This window comes from Colius striatus, chromosome 4, assembly GCF_028858725.1.
Source record: "Colius striatus isolate bColStr4 chromosome 4, bColStr4.1.hap1, whole genome shotgun sequence".
In the NCBI taxonomy this organism is placed as follows: domain Eukaryota; kingdom Metazoa; phylum Chordata; class Aves; order Coliiformes; family Coliidae; genus Colius; species Colius striatus.
Window position 1 is genome coordinate 19,910,858 of NC_084762.1, and position 24,126 is coordinate 19,934,983.

The 24,126-nt window shown below is 42.1% G+C and overlaps 1 protein-coding gene across 1 annotated transcript in view; it reads right to left on the reverse strand.

The window, feature by feature from the left end:
- F13A1 (coagulation factor XIII A chain) overlaps positions 1–17,102 on the reverse strand; it is a 121,397-nt gene extending 104,295 nt beyond the window's left edge. Inside the window, exons 1-2 of the mRNA XM_061995429.1 lie at positions 16,979–17,102; positions 15,992–16,112 (exon numbers count right to left, since the gene is read on the reverse strand). The gene's annotated coding sequence lies outside the window, so the exon portion shown is untranslated. The remainder of the gene's footprint in view (positions 1–15,991; positions 16,113–16,978) is intronic.
- Positions 17,103–24,126: the final 7,024 nt, after the last annotated feature.

Consider the following 24,126-nt stretch of genomic DNA (forward strand, 5'->3'; position numbering starts at 1 on the left):
TGTCTCACAGAACAATGTGAGATTTTCAGATGCTTGCAACATTTGGAAAAATAGATTGGAAACATTTCTGAGAAATCTACTGTTCTCTTACTTTTGCATAATTTCTTTAAATCAACGTTCCTTAAACACAGAAGTATCAGAATCAAATTAAATAAGATCTATTCCTAGAAAACTAAAGCTGCTTCACCATAAATATTACAGGCAAAAAACCCACACTCTTAGGTACCTTTCCAAGCAGCTTACACAGTCCATTCCCTTAATGCCAAAGTTTAATGTTTCTGCCATTAGCCTGAGTCCCCAGGGTATGTCACTGTAAGCTTGAGTGGGCACATATGAGACTTACTAGTAGGATAAATGGCCTTCTGGTCCCACATATGCTGATTTTCTTGCTATTTTTCTGCAGAAAACAGCCAAATACTGGTCTCCGTACTAGTGCTATTTTCTAACACATTGCTTTGAACTTGTGGGACTACTTGTCAAGGAAGGTGCTCAAGTTCAGGAACAAAGTCAGTCTTAAGAAATTCCAGAGCAAAAAAAACCTGAACCAAAGACCCATTTTCAGGCAGCCCACAGAGGGTAGTTACCTCTCTTTCAAAAAGACCAGGTATACAATCCTAATCACTCATTTCAAGCAAGTGTTGCAAATTCTAGCCTCCAAAAGACAGGAGATGCCTATGCAAACCCTAATTCTTTCCCATGTACTGTATACCAATATTTAGTTACAGAGTATTCTGTGTTTTTCCCACAGTTTTCAGCCTGCTTCACTGTATAGTACAAAATTTGCTTTGGACACAAAGCAGGCAGTATTAAAATGGACATTGGTCTGACAGGATTCTGTTGCAGAAGTGGGGAGATTTGTGGTCTTTCACTTTCTGGACAAATGTCACAAATCTGGACATTAGGTGGCTATACAAAAAAAAAAAAAAAGATATCATGGACTACCTTCCTGCATACCCACACATAGTATAGAACCAGAGCCTCTTTTGCCCTACATCTCCTCCTGCAAGGTCATTAAGAGAGCACGGCAGAGAAGGACAGAAAAAATAACTATGTCCTGTGGATGGGAACCTCTGGGCCTGTGAAAGGAGTCCGCAGTGAAGATAAAGCACTTTAGGTTTTGTAGAGAAGCTGCTCTTGTTCAGGTCCAGAGGTCCTCATCCTCAAATTGGGCAGTGGAGAGGAGTTGACAGTAAAATGTGCCCATATTGTCAACATTTGAGAGGGGGGCACAGCCAAAACACCTGTATTGGGGATGAGCTGTAATTCCAATTGCAGGTTTAATAGAGAGATTGAGCTTTCTCTGAGATTTCTTTGAAAAGGTGGACTTATATTACTGGCAATTCCATGCCACCCTGGAATACAAGATTTTTACCCTTCTCTGATGTCATGGGTTTGTGTGGAGTCACTTTTAGCTTGGTAAAAGAGGGAGGGAGCTGCAGCGCTGGTCCCAGTAAGTAGTTCTTGAAACATCCCTTGGCTCTGAGGCGGACCCACCTACAGCCCAGCCGGCCTCCAATCTGACACCTCTGCCATCCATATTTAAGAATGGAAATGTGAGCCAGATGAGAAGGTGGAGGAGTGGTACAAGATGGGAGTGACCATACAAACCCCACAGTCAGAAGAAGGAAGAAAGGAGAAGTGCTGGACCTGAGACCTCTCTGCAGCCCATGGTAAGAACACAGGCTGTACCCCTGCAACCCGTGGAGGGCAATAATATTGCTGAGAGCCACCAGTAGCTCTGGGTGAGTGTGCCTGGACAGACAGGAGACTGTGTGAGGAGGTGGCCATGGCACAGGCCATGCTGGAGCCTGCGGGCTGCGGAGCAGACCCACACGAGAGGCAGAGAGGAGTTGCAGCTTTTGAGATGATGATACACCAGAGCGGCTTGTGCAGGGCTGCCATGTGTGTGGGGTACCCTGTGCTGGAGCAGAGAGGGCCAGTGAGGAGCCTGTCTGCCTTGAGAGACAAACAGCAGGAACCACTGTGAAAAGACTGACTGAAAACCCGATTCCCTGGAGATAAAGACACTTGGATCAGGACTCTGAGCCTGGGAAGAAGGAAGAGGTGGGGGGAAGGTGGTCTGAAAGGGCTAGTTGTGCTCTTCATCATTGTATTACTCTGTGTTGTTTTCTGTTTGTTATGGTTTTAATTTTTATGTTTGTGGCTGATGGTAGATTAAATTAATTTCTGTTTTCTTCCCCAAGTTGAGTAGTCGTATCTGTTTTGCTTCGGACCATAAATGGCAATGGAGCCCTCCCTGTCCTTAAAGGGTTCCAAAGGCCCTCAGTACTTATAGCTGATTTTGGTCCTTTGCTCCTGAATGGGCCTAAACCACAACTTCGGGGCACAGAGCTTCCCAAGAGTTTCTCTAAGCCAGCATCCTAAATGTACCCATGTTTCATTGTCCAGGTGCCCATCCTGGGACATTTTGGTACACAGATAATGCAAAGAACTCCTACTTTCCACTTAAGGTCAATGCTAATACACTTATCCCCTGTACCCCAGATGCAGAATCCAAAATGAGTGGGCACATCAGGTGCTAATGGCTTTAGCACCTGCATCTCAGAGGCTCACATACAAGCTGAGTCTAACACCATCTCACCTCAAGGGAGTCCTAGCTGCAGACAGAAATACACCTGTGATCACAAGCAGTTTGGAAACTATGATCGGGACATTCATAGTCCCTGAGGAAAATCTGTATTCAGTGTGGCATTCAGAGGATATGTATAAAATAACATAAAGAATAACAAAAGGGAATGAAAAAGTACCATCAATCTCAAGTGAGGTGAGAAGTCCAAATGGAGAAAATACAGTGTGACCACCTACTTGAAGTCTGTTTTAATGAAAGCACACACATAGCAGAGGAAAAAGATGGGGAGACAAATCAGGGGTTTGGATGGCCGAGTTTAAATCAGGCACACCTAAACATTTAATTTCTGGTGCACAGACATACAAATACACACATACTTTTGTTGAAAATTGATCCAGACAACTCCCACTGCCACCAGATTAAAATATATATATATATTTACATGCTACTAGATTTGCAGCTCAGGCTACTCTAACCTTATATGCACAGGGGAGAGAAGCTAACTCATATATGGTATACTTAAACAGGCCTAGGCATTGAATTAAAAATACTGTTTTATTTACAATCCTACAGTAAATGAATCACTGTAGTTATACGTCAACTTTTTCATTAAATATTCATCATTCAGTGGTTTGTTCCTGCTGCCTTAAGATGATACGGTGGCACTACCAGTGCTTAGATAACAGTGACAACTGCCTTGGAATTACTTGGAATTAAGTTGTCACTTATTTGCCAGGAATATATATTTTGAAAATAACTTGATTTTCGTTTTAAGCAGCATTTTGACCTATAGTTCACTATCAGGTACTGAAGCCCCGTTGATACTAGTCACCTAGTTCACTCCTAGGATCAGACAAGTTCTAATCTGCAGCACTCCAAAGGGTTTGCAGGCACTATGTACATCCATTAGAAGCATAGAGATCTTTTCAAAGGAGGCATCCCCTTTCTTGAGCAACCACCCTGAGCCAGATACTCCCTACCATAAACCAGTTGCACATTTAAAAGTAATTATGAATGCACCTCACATACCATAATCCTAAATTCTGAGGAGACCAAATACATTCCTTTTTATGTAAAGTAAAATATTTCTTGAAAACCATATACTGCCTCAGTCACTATGGAAATACCAGTAAATGCATACGTTTTACACAGTCTCAGAGGAAGATATTGCTTTTCTACTGAACTTAGAACTAACCCTGTAGCTGGAGAGCCTGGAAACATTTCTGCCAAGTTTTAGTCTACAGAGATATCTTTTCCAAAGCTTTTTTTTTTTTTTTTAATAACCTGCAGGGCCTGCTCAGTCACACACAAAAGTAGGGAGTTGAATTTTGTGGACCAAAATTGAACAAGGTCTTACTTCCAGTGCTTAAATACAAGCAATTTGAAGCAGTTACGTCTGAAATCTCACCACAACCAACAACAGAGTTCCAGCGACCTTGATTTTTCTCTTATCTGAAGTGCCACATGAGGGTTATTACACTGAAGCCATTCAGAGAGCAGTTTACACTGTGTTTCCCTTAGCAGCTGGGATAGGTTACAAGGCAGCTTTCAGCAGCCGCAGCTCAGCAGACTGATGAGACAGATGCAGCAAACTAGTAATTTGCAACTGTACAGAAATATCTCTAAAAACAAATGGATAAGGCAGTTATTTACAATGCTGTCTTTAATGCTGTCTCAAAACAGCAAGAAGAAACCTTTATCTTTTACAGCCACCTGAAGAAATTCAGTTATAACCCTGCATTTACCAGTCTGCCATCTCTTTCTGCCCATGAAACTACTATGGCAGTGTCAAATGACTGTTGTGACATTAATTAGCAGAATCCAGGCTAACGATGGCCAGCATATCCCCATGCAAACACTTGCATAATCATAGGGAAGAAAGAGACGAAGTACTTAGAAAGATCACCACCAGAGCAAGCCTCACCTGGGATGTTTGTTTCAAGAGTTACACTGCCCTACCCTGCTGCTTTCAAAAATAATGACATCCATCCAACAGCCAACTGCAAAATGACTTCTGACTCTACAACTCTCAAAGAAATATTTTCCATTCTGTTCCTGAAACTAATCAATACTGCAGTATCCACAATTGCTTCTAATACAACTGCCTGAAGAGTATGTGTAGGCACCGGTCAAGAATTACCAGAAAATGACACTTTTCCATCTGGAACATAATGTTTTCTGCCCACCTCTGTTTAGCTCTCTGCTTCAGCCCCCGAGTACACTGCTGTGACTACTTCTGGTTCACCAAGAGTTCTTACTGAAGGGAGAAGTCATGAAATAAGGTGGTGAAAGTTGGACATACTCTTTAGAAAGCCATTCTGAAGTGATGTTTATGCTATGCAGAGGGCTCTCTCTTTGGAAACCATGAGGATACAACATGGTGGAAGACACAATCATTTCATAAAGGGTAGTTGAATATTTTACTTTGTTAATTATCAGCATGGACAGAGAGAGTCAAAGCAATAAGAAGCCTGTGAGACACAAGTGACACCGACTGCAGAAAGTCAGACTCATGTCTTCAGGAGCCTGAACTTTTATCAAAGATTTCTCCACAACATAAATTCTACATACAGTAATAAAATTTACTTTACTTCTACATTGAAATGCATTATAAAATGTTTTGATAACACGCATATGTCCGTGTGTTAGAAAATATAACCACCCTGCATGTACTGCAGAGCTGTCAGGGCTCCAAACTGCATCACCACGTCCCACCCATAAGAACACCAGACACTTATACGAAATACATCTCAGAGAACAGAGGAAGACAAGGAGGGCTATGGCCTCTAGCCTGGCTGCACTACAGGCTGGTAGCAGGGACAATACAGACACTCTACCCATGCTCACACAGGTTACAAATCTTGCAGGGTCTGAACAAGCCACCACAGTTGGTAAGGACTATGTCTATATTCACTAGAAAAAAATATTCCCTTAAGTCATGACCCTATGCATCTCATCTCAAACAGCTCCTACTGTCAGAAGGCAAACTGCCAGACAGAAGCAGTGTCCATTGAAAGCAGCTGGACCCAATCTCACACTCCCTGATCCTTGCCCTGGCAGCAGCAGCAAACCTGATTTCCCTGGATGCTGGCAGAGGCAGAGCAAGTGATGAAGACATGACCATTTTGCTGTGCCCTTGGCAGGCTGCTACTACCCGAGGCAACAGCCTATATCACCTATGCTCCCAGCTGGCCCTCTTCTGCAGTCAGTTTTCTGTTATGTCTTCAAATTACTCTATTAGCACCTCAAAATAAGTCATTTGAACCCCACCTAGGGTTTTAACAGTTGCCTTGACTCACGGATCTGCAGACTAATTGCAAGTACCATACAGGAACATTAAAGCCCACACACAATTGTGACAATTTGATATTATTGCTCAGAACAGTGCCCACTTGAGTCATGCTTTAATTCAGTCATTAGTATTTTCATGGAAAAAGCTGTATTTCCCTCCAACCCTATTTCACAGAGTGGGAAGCACACAGGAAATAAATAAACATAAAAATAAATTGCAATTTGCATGTCAGAGAATGGCTGTGGAAAACAGAAACACATCAAATATTCAGAGCAGCATATAAACAAAAAGGGATTTTTTTCTTCCCCATTTTTAAAAAGAAGCAGGTTATCTACAAGTAATGGCTCAGTTTTCCCTTTCTCATACAGCAATTGCTATGTCCTCCTCTGTATAAAGTGTACATATCAAGTCTGACACACTGGTTTGATTATTGTGAGAATGAACAAAACAATGAGCTTTTACAGCCAAAGAGCCTTGAATTTGAATAGATGCCAATTCAATCTGTAGATAGGTATTCCACAGTGCCTCTCAAAATCTGCCCCAAAAAATAAAATGAGAGACAAAGTCTTTCATACCTTTTATTTAAAGAGAGGTTTCCCCTCTTAGTCAGTGACCTGAAGATGTCAGCTCTGCTTTTACACATTTACATGCCATTAGCACACAAGTTCAGGGCAATTATCTTGGTGAATGTGACTAGATGCAATCTAAGACATCACAGTGAGAAAGAAACCCATAAATCTCATTGTTAAATTATTTATCTCACTGTTGCAGGCAGATGTGCCCATTGGGCAGGGATGAGATTGCTGCCATATTGCCTACAAGCTCAGGTTGTGAACGTGGGTCAGTATCTCAGCCTCTCTGTCTTCTGCATCACTTTTTTTCCCACACAAGGTAGGATGAACAGCCTGTCCTGTACCACAGATGCCTAGTGATGTGCCAGGCCAGTTATTCCTCCTCCTGCACTGAATAGGGTCCAGGCTGGACATCATTAGGACAAGCAACAGTCTCCTCGCTCCCAAGGCAAAATGAGCTCACTCTGGATTTAGCTCATTTTTTTTTCTTATTCTGGAAGGTTTTGATGAGATTGGAAAAAAATAGTGTGCACACATAATGAAAATGGTGTTTTGTACAGAGAGTTCAGTATTAGCTTGACAGAAGGATAGAATAGCAGACTCTGGATGGTGGGATTTTCTGCTTCATCGTCTATTTTTCTTAAGATGGCAAACAGCTAGCTCATTAATGGGTAGTGACAAGTAGTTTCCTGTGGTCTTAAAACAAACCATCAATTATGGAGAGTATTTTCAGTTATAGAGGCTAAAAACCATTCAATATCATTCAGCTGGTTGCATGTTTTTCAGGTGACGAGAAATTCAAGAAGTGAGAAAAAAACAAGAAAAAGGAAAAGAAACTATTGTGCTTTATCCAGACCATCATGCTTCAAAACAGCCTTCAGATGAGGCCTAGGTATTCAGTGTCCCTCCGAAACAAACGTCTCTTTGAAGACGTACAGAGCAATCTTCATTTGACCTGATCATCTGTGTTCAGCAGGCCAATAAAGACTCACATTCCCTAAAGCAAAGCATGGAGCAGCCAGAGAGCCAGGCTGTGGCTTTAATGGATACTGCCAAGGAGGTTCGCTCTCATCACTTTTTCTTTCCGTTTTAACCCTTACCCACTGTCAAGTCAAGAAAGAGAAGATTTTAAACCAGTTTCGGAAAAATCACTTAGGAAAGGCAGGAACTTTCACTGTGACAGAGAACACCCCACCCTCCTAAACCAGCCCATGTCTCCTTCACTTGCAACTGTTCTAGTGAGAAAACAAAAACTGGGTTAGTAAATGTTATGAGACCAATTCCTCCCTGCAATAGGCAGAAAAGTGAAATAGTTGCACAGCTGGAAACAAGTGAAATAACAACAACCTAAAGCTGTATCACAAAACAAAATATTGGACATTATGGGGCTATTTATGCCATCTAAAGCCAAGAAATCTTCTTAGATGTTCCTGTAGGAAATTTACAGGGTCTCAGGAAAAATACAGCTACTGTATTTAAAATGGCATCAGAAACATGCTCCAGAAACTCTTAGCTGAGGCCAGAGTGCAGTATCTTGAGGTTCAAGTACACCTACACCTATTATGCAACATACATGAGGTTTGGAAATCATGTCTCTAAAAAACACAAGGTCATACTCAAGCAAACTCTGGTACTACAAGCTCTAGAAAGCATTTCCACTGCAAGAACTACTTACAAGTTCCCTTTCATGAGTACATTTCAGCACATTACAGAAGTGGTTGGGGAGGCCTCCACATTAAGCATTAGGTTAGTGTCATACAGTTAGGAACAAACTTTGACAGCACAACTGGTTTTGTACATCTATCCTGTAGCCCAGTGTTTTAGCTGCCCATCAACCATGACCCGGAGCCCTGGAACTCAATGTGAGACTCTTTTCAGTTTCACTCTGTTTGGATCCAGAGGTCCAGTTTACAACCACTCTCTAGCCGCTCTTTCACCAACAGACACACAGACGACCTTTACAGTTGGCAAGTAGTACAACTGTAATTTAAACTAATAGGAGAAGAGTTCAACAACAACAAAAAATGCTGTAAGCAAGAAAGCTTCTTCTAGACAAATGTAATGTAGATATCTTCTTTTGAAACTCGCTACATCCAGATCCAGTATGACAACAGTTTCCTGCGTCTTGAACTCACCCAGGGTACTCAGAGATAGAAGTCTTGCCCATATTGCAGCCAGATGCCACACAGCAATTATTGAGCATCACACCAGCACAGAACAGTCAGTGAGCACCCAGCCACAGCTGCTGGTGGTGAGCTGTGTATAAAGCAGTTCATCAGTCATGAAAGCTTTTGCTGCTCCCATAAAGCTACAGCAGGGATTCACTTTGTCTTTGCACATGTAGACTTGTTGAACTTACAGAAAACATGGAAACCTATGAAATACAGCAAAAGGTGGCTTTTTGAAAGTGGAAAGCTCTCTCCAGAAACTCAACTTCTCGTGACAACAGAGGTGCTTGTTTGCTTGAGCGGTTGTGCTGTCATTGCGTGCAGAAATGTTCCCCCTCCCCATCCCAGCTGTGTGCTCATGCCATGACTGATAAAGTAAGGCCTGTCAAGCCATTTCAAATTCAGACCATCCTCATTATTCACCCCAATGGATACACTGTCAGTTAGATAGACCAGTGGTTTTACAGGAGCTGCATGGGTTATTCTGCTATAGTATAACCACAGTGTCAACCACATAGAAAATATTTCCGTCACATAAATATTTCATACAGGCACCATCTCCATGTAGAAAGGATAGAGGGGATCCCTTTGAGACTATCCTAAAGCACGCTAACTACAACAGTACCAACTCACTTCAGCAGAGGTTGTCATACCTGCTGTCTCTGATCCGAAACTTATCGATATAAGTTTTATGACCTTATTCAGGGTGAGTTTATTGAGGTCAGGAAAGAGACACAAGGACCCCTATTAGTGTGACCTATCCACATTTCAGGTTAGATCTCAGGAAAAAAATCCAGAACTGTACTCTCTTTTCAGCCAAAAATTATGTGCTTAATTATCCAAATGTCAAACTGTTCTTGCAAATAAGTAGGAAGGTCAGATCATAGTGAGTTAAGCCTTTAAAAGCCAATTTCAGGAGCCAGTCCTTTCCACAGCAGACAAGTAAGTACACTACAGTCAGAACTCACTGTCTCTTTTTGCAAGTTCATTCTACAAGAGCCACGAACACAAAGTGAACTCTTCTTCCTGCTTGGAGCAGTTAAGGAGCCTGTGATTCCAGGGTCTATGCCATGCAAGTTGCATGAAGGCAGGATTTCAGTTCCAGGACTTCTCTGTGTGAACAGCTAACCATATGGAGCAGGAGGTAACCAACTCCTCACTAAGAACTACTGTTTACATTTAGGACAATCTCAGCACAAAATGAATCCAACAGAGACAGAGGATGAGAGGAGTGTGAGACAGAGGGTATGTAAGACCTAGCATGTTTTCTTTGAATTGTTAGTCATAGTAGGAAATTACTAAGTCAGTATTTTATTGCAACAAGCTTCAAGGCAGGGACCATGTGCCAAATAATCATGGCTGTAAGCAAAGGGATACTGAATGAAATTCACAATGAGAGTAAGTATTAGAGAGCAAGGCACATACACCCTGAATTTAGCTCTTTGTTTTTTCATACTATGCAGCTACAAGCAGGCTGGGCCCAGCTCCTCAGATTCAAAAGAATCCTGTTGACTTCAATGTGATTTGGATGGGGCCCGAGCTGTTTACAAAAGACATCAACTGATAACAGATAAACACACACTTTTCTTGATTTCCTCTCCTATTGGCATGATGAGAGCAACTCAGAGGGAAATCACTGTCCAGATGCATTTGCTTTGGCAGCAGGCAGCCAGCCTTGGTCACCAGGCTGATGTGAGCCTGCAGAGTCAGTATGGCTCTATGCATGCTGCCAGCCACACAGCATGGCTGAACCAGGGGCAAGCACTGGGGCAGAGACCAGAGGAACTAGATAGCAGAGCTACCAAAAATATCCAGATCTTCCACACACAGCTTTCACGTTTGTTTTGCCAAGATACACCAGACCTAAGCAAACACTGTGAATGTAGTAACAAAGAGGCAATGACATGAAGCTTCCCAGGCCTGATACCTCCAGAAGATACCAGCTTCCTTGCCTGGCTATAAACAAGGTAACCAGTTCTGCTGCAAACTTCTTTGCATTTCCAAAAAACACAATTGCTTGCCTGCACAGTCCTGTTCTTAATCTCTTTTCTCCTCACGGGGAAGCAGCTTTCCTGGTTCCTCCATCATAACAAATTTCTTCTGCTCTCTTTCAGAGCAGGTCACTGCATGATGTTCTCACATCTGTAACAGTCCACTAATTTTCTGTATAACTCTTATTCTCTCCAGGCTGTTCCTTGCTCCCTCTGTATACAAACGCTATTCTTTTTAACAGCAAGACTAACAACAGCAGGCCTCAGTCCAAGCACTAGTTGTGCCAGACCCTCTGTATTCCATAAGTAGTAATCGCTGAGCTCTTCATGACATCACACAGAGGTGCATAGGTTGCCTCTGCAGAGCAGAATTTGTTTTGGCACCTTGAACAGGAACTGTGTCCCGGCCATCTCTCTTCTAGTATCACCTCTTTCCCTTTGCAACCAGAAACAGCAAATCAGATCTCAGTGAACTTAAATCAAACATCCCATTTCTCCGCGGCCATGTGATTGCCTTAAGGGATTTCATCATGATTGAAAGTAAGAATAACACCCCTTCACCAAGGAAAAGGCACTACCTTCTACAATTTTGTGTGTAAATAGTTGCTGCTTCTCTTTACACCAAACCTCAAAGTTCATTACAGTTTAAATCCTAACCCACAAGCAAAGCCCAGAACACAGAAACATGGCATGGGAGATATTACAGCTATGCTCTTTCATAGGATTACCTTGCTTGAATTTGATGAGACAGAAAATAAAGAACATATGTGAAAAGACACCAGGTTACAGCATCTCAGCAGTTCCATGAGTGTATTTTCTTGGCTTTTTTCTTCCTTTTCTTTTTTTAACATATCTAGGGATCTCAAGTGAGTCAAAATTTCCTTCACTCTCACAGGAGGAGCTGCAAAACATCACAGAAGTTACATTTTTGACGAACCAGACACAAAAACCAAGTCCTGTTGCAGCACTGAACATAAATTACACAGTACAAACTCAGCCTTCCCCTAGAGCTGGCATCTAGCTTTTCTTGTCTCTAAACGTGCAAGCAACACTTAGATGTGTTTGTGCATCCCTGCCATCCATTCAGAAAAAAAGGAATAACTTGTGAGAGAAAGTGTTGATTTAACAAATGTAAAACAGAGAGAAGGAACCTGGTGAAAGTGTTAGCATCAGATATGGGAAAATGAGAAGCCAAAAGGGAAGTATTGTTCTTTGAGTGCCCAGGAAGATTGAAGGAAAGTTGTGCAAGACCAAAAAGCAGGAAGAAATATGCAGTCTCTGTGCGTGCATGTATCATGAGAGGAAACAGATGATCACAAAAGAGACACACACAAACTTTTGTCAAGAAAAAAGAGATCTGAACTCTTTATTTTTTCCTTTTTTTTTTTTTATTTAATTTCCCCTCCCTGACTCATGTTTCTGTATGTTTTTGCCTGGATTACTGAGTTCAAAAACACAGACTTGAGTGCTTACATTTGTGTATAGGACCCCTTCTCATAGATGCTGTGCACACAACTTTCCTTAATGACAGGCAGAGGATGAAAATGTTCACTATCTGTAAAACCATTGCTTTTCCAATTAAACTGAATGTAGGTGCTCATCTTCAAAAAATTAACCTAGGGGCTTTCCTTCCACAGCCCCCCCAATAAAACAGATATAGTGAAGAGATTCTTCAGGGCAGAGTGCAGCAGAGAAGGGGAAAAAAAGCTGGATTCATCACATCATTCTTCACTTTTTAATTAGGGAAAAAAATGGAGGAAAGACACTGGAAGCAAAATCAATTTGCTGCTCTTGATTTGGTTTTTTGCTTAGTGACAATTTGACTCCTAAGACTAAATTATCTCTGGAGAAATTATTTCACTTACTTAAGACAATTTCTCCAATAGATAAGTTGCTTACCTTTCTTTCTCAGGTCTGTCTACATCCTCTCTTTGTTCTCTGAACCTGAAAATATCTTTAATTTCAGAGCATTTCTTCATCAGCCCTTCAAACAAGATCTTCAAAGTGAAGACCATTTCCTCTATATGACTAAGCTTCTCTCTACACCTGTTACAAGTTTTCAAGCACATTAGAAATTAGTTTAGCTGCAAACACACAAGGGAAAAAATATTTTGGAATATGCAGCATTCTGATTAGAAAAAAGAGCAAATGAGACACATTGATTGATTTGAAGTGTGTGTGATAGGAAAAAAAATGACCTTTCATCAGACCCATAATTCACTAATACAGTTCCCTGTCTCCTGTGTGGAAGCAAGTCATATTACTGGATATATTGTGCATCAGCACAAACGTTTAAGCACTCTTAACCCAAATTGAGATAGAAAAATTATCATTTTATGTTTTTTCTTTATTTTTCCAAGGCTGTCACTTTACTTGGAACTTAAGCCAAAATAAGCTTTGAGGATCTCAACTGTGTGTTTAGTTGAACCCATGCTGTTTGGAATTTATGTTCTACTTCTCATTTTCAGTGCTGGTATTTCTTTGTAAGATATTCCACTGGGAAGTAACCAGGAAACCATTTCCGTTTGGGTTTTTTTTTTTCTTTTGAGGATCTTAAAAGTCACATAAGAAAGATGAAATGACCATCAACAGTTCCCAGGGGGAAGACTGGAAATAGAAGAGATTCATGAGCAGTTCTTAACGCATCAGCTTCTCCCACACATTCAAAACCCACGTGAAAATTGGAACCCTCACAGTAAAAGCCCTTGTGAGCTTGTGCACCACTTAAAAATTTAAGCAGTCTTCTAACAGATAAAGATAACCTATTTAAGGCAACAGTGCCCATCTACCAACATAATGTTCATGCTGCTCAGACTGCTAGGGCTCTCTATCTTGCTATTAAAGCCTTTCTTGTTTTTTTTCTTTTGTATAGCACCAACTGAGATGGAACCCTGACAAAGGTGTTGTTTCCAAGGAGGGATCCAATTCCTCATTTGTCTGTATTGAGGGAACTGAGAGAAACCTGGATGTTACTGCTAGGCAATGGGGATGAAATGCTGACAACGTGGCAAGCTTAATAGAAGCTGACCCACTGGCATTGTCTTTCACATCTCTGCAGTCCTTTGTAATTTGTATTTGCTAATAGTTTTCCACTTCCAAACTCTCTTAGTTTTTTCCTCTGACCAGCATCACCTCAAGCATGGACCGATTACTATCAAAAAAATCTTTGGAAGGATGAAATCCACACCTCTTTCTATCCTGATAAATCCTACAGAGGAATACTCCTATTCACCCCAAGAGGATACACTGCTACTAGAGAGCAGCTGCTGTAAGAGCAGCATTCAGCCTGGTGAAATGTGACTTGAGAGTCAGCAGGAACACTCATCTTCCCTGAATGTTCAGGACTGAAATTCTATGTGAACAAATCCTTTCGTTCCTGAGGCAGGTTGAGAGTTCACATATGGTGAGTTACTATGGCTCAAGTGATGAGTGACTCCATCTCAGTGGAGAAGCAGCACAGTACAGCTGAGCCTATCCAACATTTTGCTGACACTGTTGAAAGAGGAAAGGCTTACACTCCCTACATTACTCTTAGACATGCTTTCTTGCATACATTCCACCAGCTCTGGTGCTTGCTAGGAACCTCTGGGAATTGAGATGGCCCAGTAATCCAGGAGCAAATTATCTCAGAAAAAGCAATTGAGTCTTCCACCAGGGTAGAGACGAAATTGGTTCAGGAAAAAGTTTTATGAGCTGAAGTCAAAACGAGACTCTACAGCTGAGAGCAAGGGCAGAGAGGACAAGGAGGAAGAGGATCTCTCCCCTTCAGCAGGTGTAAACTGTTTGTAAGACTCGGCCATAACACACAACCTCACCTCTGGGATCATGCTGATGTTGCCTCCCATCACTACAAAGGCATCCAAGCAGAGTGCCAAGGAAGGCTAAAAAAAATTCTGACAGAAAAAAGAAAAACATGTGAGAATAGTGTTGTCCAAACATGTATTTTTGTGGGAGAAAACTGCAGGATGAGTGTTTTAGTAGAGAGGATTTTTTCCTTCTTTTTTCTTTTTCTTTTTCTAAATCTGTTTCACATTAATCACAAACAAAGGATAGCCTTGCTAATGATTCAATGCCTCTGTTCTTCCAGTGAGAAGCAGCACTGAAACCCAGCAGCCACAGGCTGCACAACGAGCTGTTAAAGAATAACTGGAAAAACTCCTAACTCTTCTAGGAAAGAATATGAAAGGGAAGAGGAGAAAGAAAGAGAAGAGAAAGGAATAGATCATTATACACCACAAAACAAATCACAGATTTATTATTTTTTCTTTTTTAGTTCTTTGTAAGTTCCTTTTCAAGTAAAAGACGTAACTATTTAAAAGTCTGTAACAGCACTGCCTTGCACTTTGAATAAACACTTCTTAAAGACATTAACTTCCATGTCCCCCACAGCCTTTTCCTATGGGAGAGACATGAAATTGCTGTTCTGGCAGTGACCACTTGCCATGGTTTAGCAAGGAGCCATTTTTACTTGGTAACAGGGGGAGGTGGCTGCAGTGCAGACCCAGTAAAGAGTTCTCAGACTTTCCCCAGGCTCTGGGATTCAGATCCCCCTCTGGCCCGGGTGGGCCAATCTGGTGCCTCTGCCATCACTATTTAAGGACAGGAATTTGAAGTGTGTAGGAGATGGAAGGGAAGGGCAAGATGGAGGCAACCATGTGGACCCCACAGCCAGGAAAAGATAGAAGTAGCAACCCCAGACCATCCTTGTAGTACACGACAAGAAGTAGAGATCCCGTGACAGAGGGGGCAAGAGCTGGAGACTCCAGATCAGAGGGATTGAGCAGTTTAGACCAATCCAGAGAAGAATGAACTGGGGTTGCAAGCGCCTCTTGGGAGTGGCCCATGCAGGGCTGTCCAGTGTGTGGGAGACCCTGAGCTGGAGCAAGGGAGGGCTGGCGAGGAGCATTTCTCCTCAGCAGTGCCATAAGTAACAAGAGACATCAGGAAAGGACTAATTGTATCCCCCATTCCCTACCCCTGGCACTGTTTATGTGGGGAGGAGGTAATGACACCAGACTCAGGGCTCTGAGCCCAGGAAGAGAGAAGGAGTGGGGGAAAGGTGATCTCAAAGAGTGGGTTGCATTTCCATTATTCACCCTACTCTGTATTATTTTTCCATGCATATTTCTGTTTGCCACGTTTTTAGCTCAAGGCAGATTAAATTAAGTTTCACTTTCTTCCTCAAGCTGAGTAGCCTGGTCTGTTTTGTCCAGGACCATAACTGGCACTTAAGCCCTCCCTGTCCTTCCGGAGTTCCAAAGTCTGTGATATTCAAGTCTAATCATGGTCTTTTTTTCCCTGGATTGGCTTAAACCATGACACCGCTGCTCTCATAGTCAAACATTTGCCCCTGTAACCAGGCTTAGCTGGGTGCTTACCCGGGAGCAGTGCCCACAGGGCTCCTCTTGTCAGTGTGACTACTGCCACTTTGGTAATCAAGAGCTGCCACCTCCACAGCGAAGAAGCCCTCAAAAGTCATCTCCAAGCTGGGAAGCAGGCCTGCAAGAGTAGAAATAGCATTGTCCAACAGTATAAACCTACCCATACTTGGGAAAAAAATCAGCACAGTGACAGCTCAGAAACACAGACAGGCAGCCAGAAGTTTCTCTTTGCATACCTACTCTGTGGGTTTATACCACAATACGATTTCCTCCTCTCATGGACCAAAGGTGAGCACTGAAACACCACACAAAGTGCCCACAGTGGCCTGCAGGTATTTATTATTTACTGCCATCTCAGGAGGTCCATGCTAAAAGCAGCCTGGAATAGCGGGCTGTGTTTTATCCACCACATGACCCAGTTTCCAGCAGCTCTGTCAAGCACTTCTGTTGCCAGCGACAGGGCTGAATAATGTTCAGTGAAGTAGGCGATGAGTTACGTGGAACTCACTTCCAGAGGAAATTAATTTCCACAGAGACGCTCTGGCTACTTGAACTTTGTTTTTAAAAGCTGTATTTTATTGCAGTCTAAGTTAATGAAGAAAGGTAGCTGACAGGCTGCTGCACTGTCTGTGTTCTCTCTCAGCCACCTTTCTTCCAGCAGCAGAAGTAGCAGAAAAAGGAATATCCACTGAAATGAACTTCCATTTGCACTCCTTTTACTGTTCCTCTTCCTACTGCCACTTCTACTGCTCTTCTATTGCCATAAAAAAAGGTCAAATCTACTTTTAATACAATGCTGCACATATGGCATCTCTGCCAAGACCATTCTCAAATAGAAGAACAGATTGCAAAAAGTACTGCATGCTCACCCTTCTGCCTGGGAACCTAGGTGAAGGATAATATCTGTATAACCCCCACCACTCCTTACAAGTACCTAATCTCCAAAAAATCCTTCTCTTTCTGCTTTTATTCTGCCAGACTTACCACAGTGAATCTCCCTCCAGGCTTTCCATCTCTCAGCCCTGTGCTTGGCTTAGTCTTTGCTTGCTGGAAGATTTTGGAGGCACTCAACTGAGACCTTAGCCCAGGTGCCAGGAAAATGGCAGCATTAGGTCCATCAATCTGGATAAAGTATTTTCCTTATTATGTCCTTATTACAACCATACTACAAATTTACCCTAAAATTTTGGATAAACTGCTTTGTGTAACCTGCACACAGTACCACATTCACACACAGTTGGGTTACTCCTTCTAATAGCACTTACCTCAAATATTGCAACATGTATTGACTCTCAACGTGTTCAAAAGTATGACTTTCTACATTCCAGAGGCATGTGGGGAAACGTGGGAAAAAATGCAAAAGGATCTTTTACTGTGGAGTGGTTGCTATTCCACACAATCTTAGAACAGAAAATCAGGCACTCTTCTCTCTGCTCAGGATCCTCTGCAGGCGTATGGCTGGAAAACACAGTTTGAGGTGATCAGATGCTTCATAGTATTTCCTCACCAAATATATCAGGGTTAAGAGAAGATTTTACCAGATGGGATTTCCTTGAGGTATATTCAATTGTTATTTTGAAGAAAAAGGATGAAAAACATGAAAAACTTGCAAGTGCTTTAGTTCATATGTCTTTGTGTGCAAAGAACTAGGTAAAAGCATGTGCAAACTGTAAAAACTGTAAAAACAAACCTGTAAAAAGAAAGCAATGCTCAAAAATATCGAGAACTGAGAGCTGCTTAGGCATATGCCTTAGCCTACACATAGTCACAGGTAAGAACAAAAGGGATCTCCCACCCACCTTTTAGCTGCCCCAGGAAATGTAGATACAAGACTAACAACTTCTCGTCCTTACTTATCGTTACCTTACTCTTCCATGCATTATTTCACATGACTGGCTAGATGCCATGAAAATAGCCCACGCACTTCATTAGCTGAAAAGCTTCCCAATAGCACAACCGGCAGTCTTTCCCACAATAAAACCTGAATGTGCAGCTGGTTTCCTTAACGTTTCTAGCTCTTCTGATCAGTATTAAACTCAACCATGTCTGATTCATTGGAGTGCATACCCACCCTTCTCACCAGTACTCACCAACCATTAGCATTCAAAATTAATGACTCATATCCTCATCAGACTGCTATAGAAATAGACCAGTTTTTTAAACAATTATGAATTCTGAGGAGACTTATTTGTTTTCAGATTTTTGATGTTGTTGAGGTTTGGTTCACAAGCTCTTCCTTGTAGTCACCCACATTAGAATCTTACATTTTAAAAACAGATGCGTGAAAGTCAGATGAAATAACACGGCTCCAGAAGTCCATGCTGTACAGTCAAAATAAATGCATGAAGCTTGATAGCTTTGTGCACTGGCTAACTTCACAGGCTTGGTATTTGATCTAGAACAAAGTGCCAGGACAAGACACAGGCAGTCCTCAGTTTTTGGAGGGATAAGAGGCAGCAGCGGTGTGAGAGACACCTGCTCTCGCGGACAGGGAAAGCAGCAGCTAAGGGTGGAACTGCAGCTCTTCACACAACTATCCCACAGAGGTGCAGACGACAAGATGCATCTTTTGCACCTATGGCATGAGGTTGGTAAGTGGTACGCTTGGTAACTACATTTTAATCACAATGAAACCAGAAGTGATAGCCAGAAGCCTCTCAGTTAAGGGCAAAATTTTGACCTCCAGGTGGGTTTTGAAGGTCTCCAGAGAGGAGACTCCACAACCCATCTGGGCAGCCTGTGCCAGTGCTCCATCACCCTCACAGTGAAGAAATTCCTCCTTGTGTTTCTTTGGAACCTCTTATGTTCCAGTTTGTATTCATTGCCCCTTGTCCTATCATTGGCCATCACTGAGAACAGCCTGGCTCCGTCCTCGTGACACCTGCCCATTATGTATTTGTAAACATTAACGAGGTCATCCCTCAGTCTCCTCTTCTAGAAACTAAACAGTCCCAGCTCCCTCAGCCTTTCATCATAAGGGAGATGCTCCACTCCCTTCATTATCTTGGTCACCCTGCACAAAGCAGGTAACACAGGTAGTAAAACTCTCCTATTTAAAAACTAATTTTCGATCTCTGGAAACCTCAGAATAATATTCTTCCTAGAATATATTCATGCCAGATAACTCATTCTTGCTGTAAACCACCTTAGCTGCTAAAAGCCAGAGGGTAGGGGACACCAGATCTCAGTTTATATAACAAAAAAAGATTTTTTAAATTTTTTTTTCCTTTTCCATTCCCCTTCTAACCAGAAACATCTGACCAGTGTTGAACAAACTAGACTATATTTACTTCCAAGAGAAAGATCAAGTTAGATTTTCACTGGCAGCATAAGCCATCTCGGAAAAAATGTGAGAGACAAAAACAAACTAAAAACCTGAAAAGACAGAGAGGACAAGAATCAAAATGTTCATGTTACTTCAGCCTACAGAGTTCTTCCTTTCTTTCTGCAGGTATGTACCAATCCCCTCAGCGTTTTACTACAATTGCCATTAAGCTGGGATTTGTCCTGTGGGAGACTGGTGTCATGGCAAAGATGATTCCTAAGACTTTTACACCTCATGTGAGAAGAGACGTTTTTCTCTTGGTCTAATGGGGACCAGGGTGTGGTAGTGACAACAGAGATAGCACAGTACAAGCTGAGCACTATAACCAGGTGCAGTGCAAAGACAGAGATGCTAAAATAGCAGCCCAAAGTAGAAGGGTGAACGAAAGCCCTGCTGCTACCCTGGATAGATCAGGGGGTCTTCTCTGTCAAAAGGAGGTGAAAGCTTACTTCATGCAGGTATGTGGACAGCCAACAGAAATAAACCTATGTCCTAAAAATAAATCCCCTCTCAAAATTAAACTCAGCAAAAGTTCTTGTGTGTGTCTGTGTGATTATTTGCTTAATCTCACCCGTCTTTCTGTACTGTGCATCCCCTCTGGACTGCACAGTAGGGGCAGGTTGCATAGATAAAATCCCTGACATTTTGCATCTCCTTGTAAAAGTCTGCATCCACGCAGGGATGTTGTCAGCTGCCAGACTGCCAACTCTGAAGCAGCATGTTGCTGCAGTTTAGAGCAGCTGCAGCGCAGAGGGCAGTGCTGCCTGACCCGCCCAAGGCAAAGGGACCACATTGAGGGGGACTCGGACTTAGAGCCAGGGCCTTTTTAGCTTCTCTGCTGAGTGGAGAGTTTGCAGTCATCGATTAATTATATGCAGGATCTCCTCCGTGGGCAGGAGCAGAGGTCACCACCTGATGTCACTAGCTGATGAGCAGGCACTATGAATTTGTACCAAGAGCCAAGAAGTGCAAAGACATAATCTGGTCTCCATGGCAGGAGTAGAGGAGAGTTCTGATTTTCAGGGAAGTCTCAGCCTGTCCCTCTGATTAAAGCAGTTCGGAGCCTTTTCCGAGAAGACAAATGTTTCATTTGCATTTCCCTTTCCCACGTTGGGTAGTGAGAACTTATCACTGACAGCAATCATGAAGGCTGCACATCATGTAGCACTTCTGAGATCTCCTTTTGTGTGTTTCACAATAAAAATAGTACGGAAATCCAGAGTGGCACAAGTCACCCTCCAAGTCCCAGTGTTTGCTAAATGAAGCGAAGCATGCAAGGCCTCATGTTGTATCAACTAGGGAGCTCTGACTGTATGTTGGAAGCTTCCTCAGCACAGCAATTCGTAACACTCAATGTTTTTCACAAAGTGTTGAAACTGCAGTTAAAGTGAAACACATCTGCTAGCAAAGATATAAGCCATTTTTCAAAATACAGTGTATATTACAGAGCCAGAATATACCAACGTTGTACCACTGCTTTTCTTTGAAAGGTGGCTAAAAGAAGGAGTCAGACTTCCTGATCTAACAAGCCAAGCACAGAGCGAATTCTTAATTTACTAAGTACCAGTCTCCTACTACTCACTATGCCTCCCCTAGTCAGGACCTCATCTTCAAAGACTTCCATGTCTGACAGTCCAGATCCATTCTCAAACCTCTTTGCATCTGAGGGCCTGGAGGGCCCCAGCCCTGCCACAGCTCTTATCTGTGGTGCTGCCAGACCCGCCAAAACCAGGCGGAGGAATCACACTTCTCTCTTACACAGAAGAAAGATCACATGCTGTGCAGAAGAGCTGCACTTTGATGATTTTCAATCCCCAGGAAGCCCAGAAGCAGCTTTTGGCCCCACCTCTGAGTTGGATGCCATTAAAAACAGGAACAGATCATGCCTCATCTTTTCTTTGCAAATGCATACATTTGATCCTTGCTATTTTCGCTTGCTTCCAACACAGAAATTGTCCCCTCACTTTGAAAGCTAAGCAAGGAACTGTGAAAGAGTACCATTACCTTACATTCTGTAATATCACCTGTGAGCAGCTAGGTAGAAAGGGATCAGAGCAAATGAGATCGATCTTCTGGGCTTGGGAACCTGTAGTTGGAAAGCAAAGTAAGCTACTTCCCAAAGGGCCCTTTTCATGCCAGTTTGGAAGAATGGAGCAGGCAAAAGAATTCTCTTTTTTTTTTCAGAATAGATCTTCAGTTGTGAGGGAGTAAAGATACTCTTCCTGAAGTACTCTTGTGGCTTAATCTTCCTAAGTGCCATTTCACAGGAGGCCAAGCACCCTGCATTTTTAAGGAGGTTTCATAGACTATTCATCTTAATATAATCTCCCACAAATGTTTATGGGGAGAGTTTTATTTAATGCAGTCTGTGATCTGTATAAACATCACGATGGTATTAGGCTAACCAAACTCTGAGCTGAACTGGAAGTCGTGTGGGAGCTTTATTTGGGATATTAAAGTAGCACAGTTCAATTTATGATTTTATTTGCAGTAGACTGCTGGGAATTAGAGATTAGTCATATGGGGATTTTAACAGCTGTGTAGTTATGAGAGGCTGACTCAATGGTTTTCATCTTGTAAAATGTCACCCAACTGTCTTGTTACTTCAAATTACAAGATTAAGAAGTTAAATACTTAAATCCCCAGAGCAAGGCTTGAATTTTGGGGTGGAAGAGCAGGAGAAAAGCACAGAAGGAGAGAAGTTGAAAGGTATCTGCAACACAGTTCTACACTCTTTCCACAAGTAACTAGAAAAATGGCACTAGTGCTTCCAAATTTAATTTTCTCTTCATGATCTTGTGTCAGATTCATTCAGTTTACAAGTCGATTTCGTATTATTAATTGTCAGCCTTGAAAACTCCACTTGGGATCCACAAATCAAGTTGTATCTCTTTATGCCTCCTAAATCACTGGATAATGAAGATTCTGCCCATTGTAATTTACCTGTTGGTGTTTTGGAAATCCAGACCCAAATCCATCTTACTCAACTCTGCAGTGCCTGCACGTGCTGGCTCTGGATCTTTTCTGAAGAAGCACTGCTGTTTCAATGTAGAGGAGACAAAGGCAGATGTTTCCCAGGCTGCCTCACTTTTTTCCTGTACTCTCTGCAAACAGCCTCTATATGTTGTATGCATATTGCTGGGATGCTCAGAGAATCTGTGAAAGGTAGGTCTTAAAAAAAATGAAAAAGGTGCACTAACAGAAGAATCAGATAGGGCTACCCCCTGCTCTGCCCTCACCCATATGTTGACTATCTCAGCAGCAGAACGGGCAGAGGATGAAAACAGAAAAGGTTGGGGACGACTTGAGCATCATAGTACAATTTCACTGTACCCTGCATTCACTGTGTTTTATTGCACATGCACATAGGAATCCGGGTTCCTCTGACATCCAGATTCTTGGCCTTTTGCCTACAGTATCAATAACCTCTATTTGTTATTAGCTCACAGCATTTCTCCTATTAAAAGTCCATCCTTCACACACCAGGCTTGGTATTGATTTCATTTACACAATCCTGCAGTCTATTTAAGCTTGTACTTTTAGGAAAGTGATAGTGCTTTACATTAGGAAGTGTCACTTGCTAGATTCACATATGGCAATTGCATGGTGAGTTGAAAAAGAAGCAATCAAGGGCTGTGCGTGGGAGTTCCCGATTTGTGCCTCAGAGTTACTGCCTCTCTGCCAGGTATAAAGGCAGAGACAGAACAAACTCTTCCAGCAAAAAATAACACTATTTTTTGACTGCTTTCACATAACCAAGATCAAGGATCAGATTTCTTATGTCAGTCATACTATCTTATTAGTCAACTCTAAGTTTTTTTCATTCAAACCTGTATTTTACTGCCTGCAGTCCAGTTTCCGGTAATCATTCCGCCTCAGATTGAGAATTCAGATGGGCGGAAATTATCTGATCTCAGAAGCTTTGCGTTTACTCCCCCAAACACCAAATCAACTCCAAAATTCATATATCAATCATAAGCTTAAAAAATGGTCTCATACCACTTGGGAGGGTGGAAAAATGCCAAAGGCCCATGATTTTCATTACATTTGTTCATCAAATTCTCAGGATGATGGAGCCAGGAGGAGGAAAATCACAACATAGCCATTAAACAAATACCACAGAAAGCTACAGCTTGTTATGAAAAGTTGGCTGTGTAAGATTTCAACAAGTATTGAATGTAGTCCATTCTCTACTGAGCTGAGACTCTCCTTGCAAAAACACTTTCTCCTTAGCAAGTTGAAAGAGAACCTTATATGAGATGTTTAAACAGTTGCACAATTGGAGCCTCATAAAAGTTCTTATGATCTTGCCTGTATCTCATTTTTCCCCTGCCCTTATGTCCAACTCTCAGAGGTCTAAAATAGCCACTGTAATTGATTAAGCAGAACCATCCTGATGTAAATGTAATCCCAGGAATTCCCTAAGCACCTGGCTGTGGGATGCAGGGGAGGTATATGTCAGGGTAAGCATCAATCTCTGACACAACATGGCAGCTTTCATTTTCTTACAGTCTTTTCAAACAGGTACAGTTATGATGCTACTCTTCCTCTGGGAGAGTGAGCAAGCAAATCCACCTTAGCCAGCAGTGTCTCTGTTCTCATCTTTTGCTCTTCAAAACTTTAGCTTAAGAACTTATGCTGAAAAATGGTAGTTTTGCTGTCACAGGAAGAGATACCTTAATATCTAAAATAACCTGGTGGGTTACCCAGTGATGCCAGCAACCACTCCTAGAAGGACAAAGGATAGCAGTCTCTTATTCTCCCTTTGAGAAGAATAATCCATCCTTACCTTCCTGATTTATACTAA